Here is a 14519-nt window from a genome sequence, read left to right as displayed (position 1 = left end):
AAAATAGTTATAGAATACAGTGTATGTTTGTTTTTACATAATTTAACAGATACAGACCCTGTGTGGCCAAGTTAAGCAGATCCCTGTGAAGTGGCCTTAAATTAAAGGCATTATACACCATTCTAAGTGCACCTTGTGTCTTCACCTTCATAAGATGTGCGTTGATCCTGTAGTTTCATGGTATCCTGTACATACAGCCTATAATGGAGTAAATCATCCCAATTCTATGTCAGAAATTTCTGTCTGTGTTCGAACATGATACTTGGCATGGCACTGTACAGGTTAATGCATGAACTTTGTGTTTAGTGTGAAAACTGACATTTCCTGTAAAGAAAATACACATTCCACAATCCCTGAGTCTTTCTACTGCTCTGTAGTTGAGAGCTAAACAGTAATTAGATCTGAAACGACACAAACAGGTAGAGCAGTTAAATTGGTATTAAACCCAGAACCAACAATTTTAAATATTGCAGCTTACCAATCCTTCAGTATGATGTCTCCATTAGTTTTTCTTTTTCTAGGCTTTTCCCCCCTTTATTTTCACCTGATGGGCCAGCCAGTAACACACGTCCTATGTCCGGGTGTCTCCACTCTGGATGGAGAAGCAACAGGGACACTTTTTGTCAGTAACATTTTCAATCTGGTTTATAGTAGTGTTCGATTGACTAATAAATTAAAGCAGAACTCCAGATAATACTTTATAAGCAGTTACAACAGAATTTTTCCTTTTAGGGATAAAGCTTTCTCTAAACAGATTATTTCAACTCCAGCTATAAATTCTTTTTTTTGAGTTGAGGTCTGGCTAGTCTAGGACATTACATTTGTTTTAAGTCTTTCTTATGTAGTTTTAGCTTTGCTTGGCGTAATTGTTTTGTTGCAAGACAAATCCTCTCCTAAGGCCCCTTTCACATGGGCGATCTGATCAGGTCCGCCTGTCTGCTTTTCAGGCAGACCTGATCAGAAGGTCCATGCATTCCTATGTACAGGTGGATGTAAACAGATGTGTGTCAATTTACAGCTGCCTACCTTCAGGTCCAATTTGGTCCACTAAAGCAAAAAAACATAAGGGGATCTGTGCTCTTCTGTTTAGGCAGATCGGAAACTAGTCAGGTGTAAACTGACAATGGAGTACTTTTACTTGTGGTTGCCCATAGAGCAGAACGGGCTCTGTCTACGTCCACTCTGCAGAAACTTAGCAGACAGGGATGTGTCATCCGTCAACTCTGCTCCGATCAGAATGGGATCTGTATACGGATCCCATGCTGATGGAAAGTAATCTGCGCCCTGTGAAAGGGGCCAAAGGCTTAGGTTTCTTGCAGAGTGCACAAAGTATTCTTTCATGATTTCCATTTATATTTGCCCACAGTAAAATTCTGCTACCCGGTTAAAGGTGAGTATGTCAGTGTTTAGCTTACATAATACATGGTGTTGAGTCATGATCGCCAAACAGCTCAGTTTGGTCTCCTCAAACCATAGGATCTTCTTCCAACTTACTTCAGAGTCTCTCGCATGCTATGTGGCAAACTAGGCAAGTTTCTAGGAGCGATTTTGTGAACTATACTTTTGTTTTTGGCACCCTATCAGAAAGCCGCCAATGATGAGGAACATAGGCAACAGTTATACGCAACTGGGTGACCTTCCTTACTAATCTCCTTCTTGTATCAATCACTTAATATGGTGGAGAGGCTGCTTCTGAAGATTTCCTGTTATGCTATACTGTTTCTTCAGTCATGACTGATTAACTAATATAATAAGGCATAGTTAGGGTCTTGGAAATGTTTTTACATGCTTCCTATGTCCTCTCCTTTTATACACCTTTTCTCCCAATGTTCATTGGGGGGGGGCACAATCTTTAACCACTTGCCTACTTGGCACTTTTACCCCCTCCTTCCCAGGCCAATTTTCACTTTCAGTGGTGCCGCACTTTGACAATTGCACAGTCATGCAACACTGTACCCAATCAAAATTTTTATCTTTTTTTTCACAAGTAGAGCTTTCTTTTGGTGGTATTTAATCACCACTGGCTTTTTATCTTTTGCTAAACAAACTAAAAAAATACCTGAATTTTTAAAAAATAAAGTTTTTTTTTTTTTCTTAGTTTCTGTTATAAAATTTTGTAAATAAGTAATTTTTCTCCTTCACTAATGAGGCTGCACTGATAGGCAGCACTGAAAGGTGGCACTCATATATGGCACTGACTGGAGCTGTTAGGCGGCACTGACTGGAGCTGTTAGGCGGCACTGATTGGAACGGTTAGATGGCACTGATGGACATCACTGACTGGCACTGATAGTTGGCACTGAAAGGCAGCTCTGATGGGCGCTGATATTGGTGCACATAAATTCCACATGTTGCATTGATGGGCACTGACAGGAATCAATTATGGGCACTGAAAGGCAGTACTGATGGGGCTGCATTGATAATCAGTGTAGATGTCCCTCTGAGAAATGCTGCTTACTGATTGGACACAGCTGATAGAGCCTGTGTCATTGGCTCTTTATTGCGATCGGTGATCCGCTGTGTCACAAGGACATATGACGTCTTCCCAGAACGAGAGAGCCATCGCCCGCCTGTCATTTAGTTATATGGCAGTTGGGAGGCGGTTAACATGGAACTAAACTGCATCTGAGCACCAACAACAACTTTTTAATTCATTTTTAGGGTCCATGCACATTGGGCTTAAAAGCTTATATAGAGCATTGTTGTACAGAGCTTAGGAGCGTTTAGCTTTTTTCTGCTAGAAAACTCCTCTCAGAAAAGCAAACCAGTGAGGGTTTTTTTCTGCTTCTAAACACTGAGCTGAAAATATGCCTCTAAACATCTTAATGTGCACAGACATAGGAAATGGTTGAACTTGATGGACTTTTTGTCTTTTTTTCAGCCGGACTAACTATGAAAACTCCTGTAGAAGCCATTTTTTTTTTGTTTTGTTTTTTAAACCTAGTGTGCATGAATCCTTTATATTCAAAGCAAACTCTCTTCAGCCCTGTAGATCAAAGATTTGAAACCAAAGATTCCTTCGTTATTGCTGCTGACATTGTCTTACCAAACCCCCAGGTTGTGGATATTCACCCTAGAAGATAGATCTATTTTATCACCTTACCTGGCCCAAATTTGAAAGCAAAGAATATCCCAAACAATTGAATATACATAGTTATGTTGAATTCCCATGAACTGTATATTGATGTTGCATCAATTGTCATAAAGACATTTAGCAAATGTCCCGTTTGAAGACTATTACTATATGTGTGTCCATATGTTAATCCCACAAGTATAATTTATCAGTCTTTAAGGCGAACACATATATATATATATATATATATATATATATATATATATATATATATATATATATATATATATATATATATATATATGGATTTTTGGTAAATGATTGGATTTATTGGTGTTTAAGGGTAACAAACATCTGCTCTCTTATATAATCTTCTGTTTTAAAGCCCTTTTTATTAATTTTTTTGTACAATGCCTTGAAAAAGTATTCATATGTAATATGACCAACACAAAGTGGAAGGAAAATGATAAGTGGGTTTTCAAAATTTAAATATCTGAAAAGTGTGGTGTGCATTTATATTCAGCCCTCTTTACTCTGTTACCCCTAACTAAAATCTAGTGAAACCAATTGCCATCAGAAGTAACCTAATTAGTAGTCCACCTGTGTGTAGTGTAGTCTCAATATAAATACAGCTGTTCTCTGAAGCCCACAAAAAAATATCCCAAGCTTTGAACATTTCTGTTCTGTTCAATCCATCATCCGAAAATTGAAAGCGTATGGCACAACTGCAAACCTACCAAAACATGGCTGTCCCCCTAAACTGACAGACTGGGCAAGGAGGGCATTAATCAGAGAAGCAATCATGGTAACTCTGGAGAAGCTACAGTGATCCACCGCTCAGGTGGAAAAAACTGTCCATAGGACAACTATTAGTTGTGCACTCCACAAATAAGGCCTTTATGGAAGAATGGCAAGAAGAAAGCCATTGCTGAAAGAAAGCCATAAGTCCCTTTTGCAGTTTGTGAGAAGTCATGTGGGCTACACAGCAAACATGTAAAAGGTTTTCTGGTCAGATGAGACCAAAATTAAACATTTTGGCCTAAATACAAAATATGTGTGGCGGAAAACAAACACCACACACCACCCTGAACACGCCATCCCCACTGTGAAACGTGGTGGCAGCATCATGTTGTGGGGATGCTTTTCTTCAGCTGGGACAGGGAAGCTTGTCAGAGCTGATGGGAAGATGGATGGAGCCAAATACAGGGCAATCTTGGAAGAAAACCTGTTTGAGTCTGCAAAAGACTTGAGACTGGGGTGGAGGTTTACCTTCCAGCAGGACAACGACCCTAAACATACAGCCAAAGCTAAAATGGAATGGTTTAGATCAAAGCATATTCATGTGTTAGAATAGCCCAATCAAAGTGCAGACCTAAATCTAATTGAGAATCTATGGCAAGACTTGAAAATTGCTGTTCACAGATGCTCTCCATCCAATCTGACAGAGCTTGAGCTATTTTGCAAAGAAGAATGGGCAAAAATTTCACACTCTAGATGTGGAAAGCTGGTAGAGATATTTACCCAAAATGACTTGGAGCTGTAATTGCAGCGAAAGGTGGTTCTACAAAGTATTGACTCCAGGGGGCTGACTACAAATGCATACCACACTTTTCAGATATTTATTTGTAAAAGATGTTAAAAACCATTTATCATTTTCCTTCCACTTCACAATTATGTACCACTTTGTCTTGGTCTATCACATAAAATCCCAATAAAATACAATTACTTTTTTGGTTTTAACATGACAAAATGTGGAAAATTTCAAGGGGTGTGAATACTTTTTTCAAGGCACTGTAGTTCCTTAATACGTCTTTGATCTTTCCCTAATATTTATGTATTGATATCTGAGAAAAGTCTGTTTCAATTTATTTTTGTCTAAAATAATTATCCATCCCGCTTTTAGTGGAGCTAAAAATTATCTCTTTTCTTCTTTTACTTTCAATCCGTACCGTAAATTGGTTTCTTTTAAACTTCACACTTTTAAAGTAATTGTAATCCCTCACCTAACCCATTTGGTTTAAAATAAAAATGAAACGCAAAACATTTGTGTATAGATATAAAAAAATAATTATTAATGGTCAGCACAGTGGCTAACTGGTTAGCACTTCCACCTGGCAGCACTAGAGTCATTGGTTCGAATCCCAACAACGGCACCACCTGCCTGGAGTTTGCATGTTCTCCCTGTGCGGGTTTCCTCTTGGTACTCTCTTTTCCTCCCACACTCCAAAGAAATGCTGTTTGGCTCCTGTCTAAATTGGCCCCTAGTATATGTATGTATGAATGTGAGTTAGGGACCTTAAATTGTACACTCCTTGAGGCCCCATTCACACTAATTCTGCCTGTGATTTGAAAACACTCTGTGAAAATGTGAAAACATGCATTTGTGTGTTCAGGTGCCAGTCATTTCAATGGAACCTGAAAACACGGGAGTATTTTGCTGCAATTGTGGCTCACTTTTCCGCTTGATGCCCAAAACAGGTCCTGCAACAGTTTTTGGGTGTCACATGTCCCACGATTTTGTTTGCGCAATTGCAGAGCGTTTGTGTGGGAAAAACTGCAAAAACGTCCTGCTTTTTCAAGTGCCCTTGAAATGACTGGCACCTGAACACACAACTCCTTTTTTGCATTATAAACAAAAAAAAAAACTAAAAATATTGGGAAAAAAAGTTTTTTTTGCTTTTGTTATAAAAAACAAAATTGTACAGTAAACTCAAAGTTCGTCATAAATTTAGGCCAAAATATATTTTGCTGCATGTTTTTATTAACAAAAATCCCAATAAATGTATATGAATTGTTTTTTGTGAAAGTTTATAGTATCTACAAACTATGGTATAGATAATGGAATTTTACTCCATTTTTTGCTATGTGGCGCTGTGCTGGGTTAACTGACAACTGCGAGGTCATGCAATGCTGTACATAAATTAAATTTGTCATTTTTTTCCACAAATAGAGCTTTCTTTTGGTGGTATTTGATCACCTCTGGATTTTTTATTTTTTGCGCTATAAACAAGACTGAAAATTTTTAAAGAAACGATATCTCATTTCTGCTATAAAAAATTGTCAAATGTGTATGTAATATATAGGTATGTATGTGTGTGTGTGTGTGTGTGTGTGTGTGTGTGTGTGTGTGTGTGTGTGTGTGTGTATATATATATATATATATATATATATATATATATATATATATATATATATATATATATATATATATATATATGTATATATATGTGTGTGTGTGTGTGTATACACACTCACACTGCATCCAGAAAGTATTCACAGCACTTAACTTTTGCCATATTTTATGTTACATCCTTATTCCAAAATGAATTAAATTTATTTTTTTCCTCAACGTTCTACAAACAATACCCCATGACGACAACATGAAGGAAGTTCGTTTAGAAATCTTTGCAATTTATTAAAAATAAAATACACATGTACATAAGTATTCACAGCCTTTGCCATGACACTCAAAATTGAGCTCTGGTGCATCCTGTTTCTACTGTTCATCCTTGAGATGTTTACACAACTTGATTGGAGTCCACCTGTGGGAAATTCAGTTGATTGGACATTATTTGGAAAGGCATAAACCTGTCTATATAAGGTCCCACCGTTGCATTTCAGAGCACAAATCAAACCATGAAGTCCAAGGAATTGTCTGTAGACCTCCGAGACAGGATTGTATCAAGGCACAGATCTGGGGAAGGGTACAGAAAAAGTTCTGCAGCATTGAAGGTCCCAGTGAGCACAGTGGCCTCCATCTGTAAAGGGAAGAAGTTTGGAACCACCAGGAATCTTTCTAGAGATGGCCGCCTGGCCAAAATGAGCGATTGAGGGAGAAGGGCCTTAGCCAGGGAGGTAACCAAGCACCTGATGGTCACTCTGAAAGAGCTTCTGTGTTCCTCTGTGGAGAGAGGAGAACCTTCCAGAAGAACAACCATCTCTGCAGCACTCCACCAATCAGGCCTGTATGGTAGAGTGGCCAGATGGAAGCCACTCCTCAATAAAAGGCAAATGGCAGCCTGCCTGGAGATTGCCAAAAGGCACCTGAGGGACTCTCAGACCATGAGAAACAGAACTCTCTGGTCTGATGAAACAAAGATTGAACTCTTTGGCCTGAATGCCAAACGTCATGTCTGGAGGAAACCAGGCACCGTTCACCACCTGGTCAATACCATCCCTACAGTGAAGCATGGTGGTGGCAGCATCATGCTGTGGGGATGTTTTCCAGCAGCAGGAACTGGGAGACTAGTCAGGATTGGAAGAAAAATGAATGCAGTAATGTACAGAGACATCCTTGATGAAAACCTGTTCCAGAGCTCTCTGGACCTTAGACTGGGGTCACGGTTGATCTTTCAACAGGACAATGACCCTAAGCACACAGCCCACGTAACAAAGGAGTTGCTACAGGCCAACTCTGTAAATGTCCTAGAGTGGCCCACCCAGAGCCCAGACTTGAACCCAATTGAACATCTCTGGAGAAATCTGAAAATGGCTGTGCACCAACGCTCTCCATCCAACCTGATGGAGCTTGAGAGAGACTGCAAAGAAGAATAGGATTGCCAAAAATAGGTGTACCAAGCTTGTAGCCTCATACTCAAAATGACTTGAGGCTGTAATTGGTGCTAAAGGTGCTTCAACAAAGTATTGAGCAAAGGCTGTGAATACTTATGTACATGTGGGTTTTTTTTTCCGTGTTTTATTTTTAATAAATTGCAAAGATTTCAAAACTAACTTCTTTAAGGTTGTCATTATGGGGTATTATTTATAGAATGTTGAGGAAAAAAAATGAATTTAATCCATTTTAGAATAAGGCTGTAACAACAAAATGTGGCAAAAGTCAAGCGCTGTGAACACTGTGTGTGTGTGTGTGTGTGTGTGTGTGTGTGTGTGTGTGTGTTTGTTTTTTGTTTTTTTTTTGTAATTTTTCCAAAAACTTCTGGTAAAAAAAAAAAATTCTTCTATTGACTCAACATGCCTTTCAGCAAATAGTTTGGGGTGTCTACTTTCAAAAAAGGGGTCATGGGTGGAGGGGGTTGTTATCTTGGCATATTATTATACAGTATTTATATAGCGCCAAAGGGTTTGCTCAGCGCTGTACAATAGCAAGGGGGACAGAACATGAGTCGTAACAGTACAATACACAAGGGGTTTGAGGGCCCTGCTCTTTCGAGCTCACAATCATAGGAGGGAGGCGAAGTGGTACAGGAGGAAGTGGCTGTGGGGGATTGGGTGGTGGGAGAATTGGAGGAGATCGGTTGTTAGGCGAGGGTGGGGTAGGCTTCCCTGAAGAGATGGGTTTTCAGGGTGCGCCTGAAGGTGAGGAGGGTAGGTGACAGTCTGATGGATTGGGGTAGGGAGTTCCAGAGGATGGGGGAAGTCCTGTAGAAGTCCTGCAGTCGGGCGTGGGATGAGGAGAACAGGGAGCTAGAGAGTAGGAGGTCCTGTGAGGAGCGAAGGGTTCGGGTTGGGTGGTATTTGGTTATCAGGTCAGTTAGGTAGTTTGGGGCGGCGTTGTGAGTGGCTTTGGAGGTCAGAGTTAGTAATTTGAATTTGATGCGCTGGGCAATTGGGAGTCAGTGAAGGGATTGGCAGAGGGGGGTGGCAGATGTGGAGCGGTTGGTGAGGTGGATGAGTCTAGCCGCTGAATTCAGGATAGACTGGAGTGGGGATAGCGTTTGTTTGGGTAGGCCAGTGAGAAGGGAGTTGCAGTAGTCCAGGCATGAGATGATGAGGGAGTGAATGAGTTGTTTAGTAGTGTCTGGGGTGAGGAATGTACGTATCTTGGAGATGTTGCGGAGGTGGAGCCTGCATGACCTTGATAGTGATTGGACATGAGGTTGGAAGGAAAGGTTTGAGTCCAGGGTAACACCCAGGACTTTGGCGTATGGGGTGGGTTTGATGGTGGCGTTGCTAGTAGTGATGGAGAGGATGGGGGGGGGGCGCGGGCTGGGGGGAAAACCAGGAGCTCGGTTTTGGACAGGTTTAACTTGAGGAAATGGAGCAACATCCAGTCTGATATGTCGTTCAGGAGGTGGGCGATGCGGGCGGAGAGTAAGGGGGTGGAGAGGTAAATTTGTGTGTTGTCGGCATAGATGGTGATAGTTGAAGCCGTGGGAGTGTATCAGTTTGCCAAGGGAGGAGGTGTAGAAGGAGAAGAGGAGGGGTCCGAGGACAGAGCCTTGGGGGACTCCAACAGAGAGGGGGAGGTGGCAGTGTTATAGGTTACGCTGAAGGAGCGTTGGGATAGGTAGGAGGAGAACCAGGAGAGAGCAGCGTCCCTGATGCCAAGGGAGTGCAGTTTTGTAAGGAGGAGCGGGTGGTCGACTGTGTCGAAGGCCGCGGCGAGGTCGAGGAGCAGGAGGACTGAGTAATGGCCATTAGCTTTGGCGGTTAGCAGGTCATTAGTGATTTTAAGTAGGGCGGTTTCGGTGGAGTATAGGGGATGGAAGCCAGATTGTAGTGGGTCAAGGAGGTTATCAGTGAGGTGGGCGCTTAGGAGATTGTAGGCCAAGCGCTCAAGGAGCTTGGAAGTGAATGGTAGCAGGGAGATGGGTCTAAGGTTGTGTGGGTCAGTGGGGTCAAGGGAGGGTTTTTTGAGTATGGGGGTGATGTGTGCGTGCTTTAGGGGGGAGGGGAATGTGCCAGTGGAGAGGGAGAGATTGAAGATGTGGGTGAGGGAGTGAATGATGGAGGAGGGGGGTGAATGGAGGAGCTGTGAGGGGATAGGGTCCAGGGGGCAAGTGGTGAGGCGGGCTTCAGTGAAGACCTTAGTGACCTACTCAGTGGTAGCTGGGCTGAAGGAGCGGAGCGTTGGGGAGGTGATAGTGTGCGGGGTGTTGGGTATGGTGGGGGGCAGTGCGGGTATGAGGTCGGAGGAGGGGAGAGTTGAGGGGGTGATGGTGGGGGGGGGGCAAGGTGGGGAGGTAGATTGTGAGTTGACAATGTCCTTACGGATTGCGTCAGTCTTGTTTTGGAAATTACAATCTCGTGGGCGGTGAGTGAGGTACTGAGTGGAGGGGGGGGGGGGGGAGAGCAGGGATTTGAAAGTGAAGAAGAGCCGACGAGGGCAGGTGGAGAGGGTATTGATGAGGTTAACGAAATAGGCTTGCTTGGCGGCGTGGAGGGAGGTGGTGTAGGTGAGAATTGATCATTTTAAGCCCAGCATTAGAAGCGTATGCCACATATTACTCATATTTCTAACCACTTGAAGACCAAGCCTCTTCTGACACTTTTTGTTAAAAAAAATCTGTTTTTTTTTTGCCAGAAATTTACCTTGAACCCCCAAACATTATATATTTTTTAAAGCAGACACAGTAGAGAATAAAATGGTGGGTGTTGCAAATTTTTTATGTCACATAGTACTTGCGCAGCGAGTTTTCAAATTCAAATTTTTTGAAAAAAAAACGCACGTTTTTAAATTTTAATGCTTAAAAACACAATATATTGGCCAATTATTTGGTAGACTATCAAAGATGATGGTATGCCGAGTAAATAGATACCAAACATGACATGCTTAAAATTGTGCATGCCCCGTGCAATGGGGACGAACTACGTACATTTTTAATGTCCATAGCTGACTCTTTAAAAGTCTTTACAAGGTACCATTTTAGATATACACATGAGGTCTAGTCCTTGAATTTCTGCGCTCGATCTGACGTTAGCGGCGATACCTCACATGCATGGTGCAACCGCTGTTTACATACCGACACGGGGCCGACGCTTGCGTATGCCGTTTCGCACACGTGCAGGGGGGACGTGGGTGATTAATTTTTTTTTTAATTATTATTCTTACACTGTCACTTTTCATTTTTATTTAATCACTTATTTCTTAGACTATAGAGATGATTGGCCCCATTCTGGTTCCGATCAGCTCTTTGGTCAGCTGGCGGAAACCGGTTGCATTCTGTAGTTCCCTGATGGCACGGGACTGCCCAAGAATGTTTTTGGTTAGGCAGCTTGGGGAAGGGGCGTCCTCTCCTTCCGCTGATTGTAAAAGCTGAAAAAATATATGTTCTGTTCTTCCTTTTTTTTTTTTTTTTTTTTTTCTTAATGCAGCCTGTAGGCTGAATGGAAAAAGAAGAGAAGGAATCTCTGCCAGAAAAAGTGTGTGGTATGCCCACCATTGGAATATACTGCCCTGCATCCACCACTTCTAATGGACATAAATGAAATGTTTTTTTTTTTTTTCCATTCAGCCCATGAGCTGACTGAAAAAAAAAAAAAAAACCCTAACAGGTTCCTCTATTCACATCAATTGATGTGAATGAAGAAATCTCTACCAAAATTTTTTTATTAAAATATATGCCGAAGCATAGGGGCTATCCACCCACTGGCCACCTCAGTCCCCCATGCTTGGGCGCATATGTTTTTTTTGTTTTGTTTTTTTTAACTCCAGATGAAAAATATCATCCAACAGTGCTGCACACACTTATGTATATTCTGAGAGCAAGACTCTGTTGCTGTCAGAATAAACAGATCGGTGTTACAGCTGAATGGCATTCCTGCAAAGAAAACAGCAATGGTTAACAATAAAACAGTAACTTAATAAAAACAACAAATATTATTTATCTATTTTTTACTTTGTATGTTTTGTTTTTTTTAACTATAACATCCAGATGTTAGGGCCACTCAAAATGTGATAGCCAGTTTCCTGACTACCTAACATCTTTCAAGACCCTGTGTATATATGTGCCCTAGATTGTGCCGGACTGTACCCTACACTAATACTCCACTAGTGTATGGTAGCGACAGAAGCAGTCCTTGAGGCAGAGACCAGGTTGGCCAGGAAAGGAGGGACAAAAAAAAGCGGGTGTAATGCCTAATTCTATTTCTGCTACAGGCACAACATCTTTTTTGGGGTGACTTTTAGATTGAGGTGCCAGGAATGGCATCAGCAAAATGCCACTCTTGCAGCCGGCTCACTGCATCTGGGTTGGGGGTTTGGGCCATAGCACCTTCTGGATACAAAAGGGCCATGATGATCTCTTCCCGGAATTTTAGGAAGGATCCACTTCTTCCAGTTGCTTTGTAAAGCACAAAAGCGTACAGAGCCAATTGAAATACACTTTTTTGTACCTGCCTCTGGCTTTTTGGGAAACTAAGTATTGCTTCATCATCTGGTTGTTAAAGTTCACCCCTCCCCATGGTTAGGTTATAGTCGTGGACACAGAGGGGCTTCTCAACACCAGCTGCCGTGGTAATTTGGATTGTCGTGTTTGCGTGAATGGAAAACAGGACAAAATAATTCAGTTTGTGTTTCTTCACTGCGAGCAATTCATAGTTTTTCAAGCAGGCGTTCTCCCTCTTTTTAAGACTGGTATTTACAAGCCATTGGGGGAAGCCCTGGCGGTTAAGTCGCATGGTGCCACATGCGCCAATTCCAAGATTGTACAAACATCTAAATAGTGGCATGCTTGTATAAAGATTGTCCATGTACAGTGGGGCAAAAAAGTATTTAGTCAGCCACCAATTGTGCAAGTTCTCCCATTTAAAAAGATGAGAGGCCTGTAATTGGCATCATAGGTAGACCTCAACTATGAGAGACAAAATGAGAAAAAAAATCTAGACAATCACATTGGCTGATTTGGAAAGAATTTATTTGCAAATTATGGTGGAAAATAAGTATTTGGTCACCTACAAACAAGCAAGATTTCTGGCTCTCTCAGACCTGTACCTTCTTCTTTAAGAGGCTCCTCTGTCCTGCACTCATCTGTATCAATGGCACCTGTTTGAACTTATCAGTATAAAAGACACCTGTCCACAACCTCAGTCACACTCCAAACTCCACTATGGTGAAGACCACAGAGCTGTTGAAGGACACCAGAAACAAAATTGTAGACCTGTACCAGGCTGGGAAGACTGAATCTGCAATAGGCAAGCAGCTTGGTGTGAACAAATCAACTGTGGGAGAAAGAATTAGAAAATGGAAGACATACAAGACCACTGATAATGTCCCTCGATCTGGGGCTCCATGCAAGATCTCACCCAGTGGGGTTAAAATAATCACAAGAACGGTGAGCAAAAATCCCAGGACCACACGTTGGGACCTAGTGAATGACCTGCAGAGAGCTGGGACCAACATAACAAAGGCTACCATCAGTAACACTACGCCGCCAGGGACTCAGATCCTGCAGTGCCAGACGTGTCCCCCTGCTAAAGCCAGTACATGTCCGGGCCTGTCTGAAGTTTGCTAGAGAGCATTTGGATGATCCAGAAGAGGATTGGGAGAATGTCATATGGTCAGATGAAACCAAAATAGAACTGTTTGGTAGAAACACAACTCGTCGTCTTTGGAGGAGAGAGAATGCTGAGTTGCATCCAAAGAATACCATACCTACTGTGAACCATGGGGGTGGCAACATCATGCTTTGGGGCTGTTTCTCCACAAAGGGACCAGGACGACTGATCCATGTACAGGACAGAATGAATGGGGCCATGTATCGTGAGATTTTGAGTGCAAACCTCCTTCCATGAGCAAGGGCATTGAAGATGAAACGTGGCTGGGTCTTCCAACATGACAATGATCCCAAACATACCACCCAGGCAACGAAGGAGTGGCTTCGTAAGAAGCATTTCAAGGTCCTGGAGTGACCTGGCCAGTCTCAAGATCTCAACCCCATAGAAAACCTTTGGAGGGAGTTGAAAGTCCGTGTTGCCCAGCGACAGCCCCAAAACATCACTGCTCTAGAGGAGATCTGCATGGAGGAATGGGCCAACATACCAGCAACAGTGTATGCCAACCTTGTGAAGACTTACAGGAAACGTTTGACCTGTGTCATTGCCAACAAAGGATATATAACAAAGTATTGAGATGAACTTTTGATATTGACCAAATACTTTATTTTCCACCATAATTTGCAAATAAATTCTTTCCAAATCAGCCAATGTGATTGTCTGGATTTTTTTTCTCATTTTATCTCTCATAGTTGAGGTCTACCTATGATGCCAATTACAGGCCTTTCTCATCTTTTTAAGTGGGAGAACTTGCACAATTGGTGGCTGACTAAATACTTTTTTGCCCCACTGTATAAGTGGTACCCCATATGGATAAAGGGTGACACCAAGTCCCAAACTATCTTGCCACTGCTCCCCATGTAGTCTGGGCATCCGGAGGACTCCACGTGACTATCTTTTTCCCTCGTAAATCCAAAACTTATATGTATAGCTTGTTGCCCTTTCACAGAGCTTATACATTTTGACCCCACGTTTGGTGGGGAGAAACTGAATGCAAGACGGACAGAAAAATTGAGGGACGCATCAACGCAGATGTTTTGCTGGGGAGTATACACATCTGCAAATTTTTTGGTTAAGGTGATTTTACGATGGGGCCGAATTTTGTGGAGCCAGTCATATTCAGGGTCACCCCGAGGACGACAGTGTATTGTTGATGAAATGCATAAATCTCATTACATTCTCATATCTATGGCTAGCCATGGCAGCAGAGAAC

General features: G+C 42.1%; 1 protein-coding gene across 2 annotated transcripts in view; it reads left to right on the top strand.

The window, feature by feature from the left end:
• The window catches only part of FEZ2 (fasciculation and elongation protein zeta 2), a 151224-nt gene that overhangs the window by 76807 nt on the left and 59898 nt on the right, over window positions 1–14519 (top strand). The window lies entirely within an intron of this gene.

Source organism: Staurois parvus, unplaced genomic scaffold, assembly GCF_062004578.1.
Source record: "Staurois parvus isolate SC_StPar_1 unplaced genomic scaffold, SC_StPar_1.0 ptg000277l, whole genome shotgun sequence".
Classification (NCBI taxonomy): Eukaryota; Metazoa; Chordata; class Amphibia; order Anura; family Ranidae; genus Staurois; species Staurois parvus.
The sequence above is the reverse complement of the archived record's forward strand: the minus strand, read 5'-3'. Positions and strand labels throughout refer to the sequence as shown.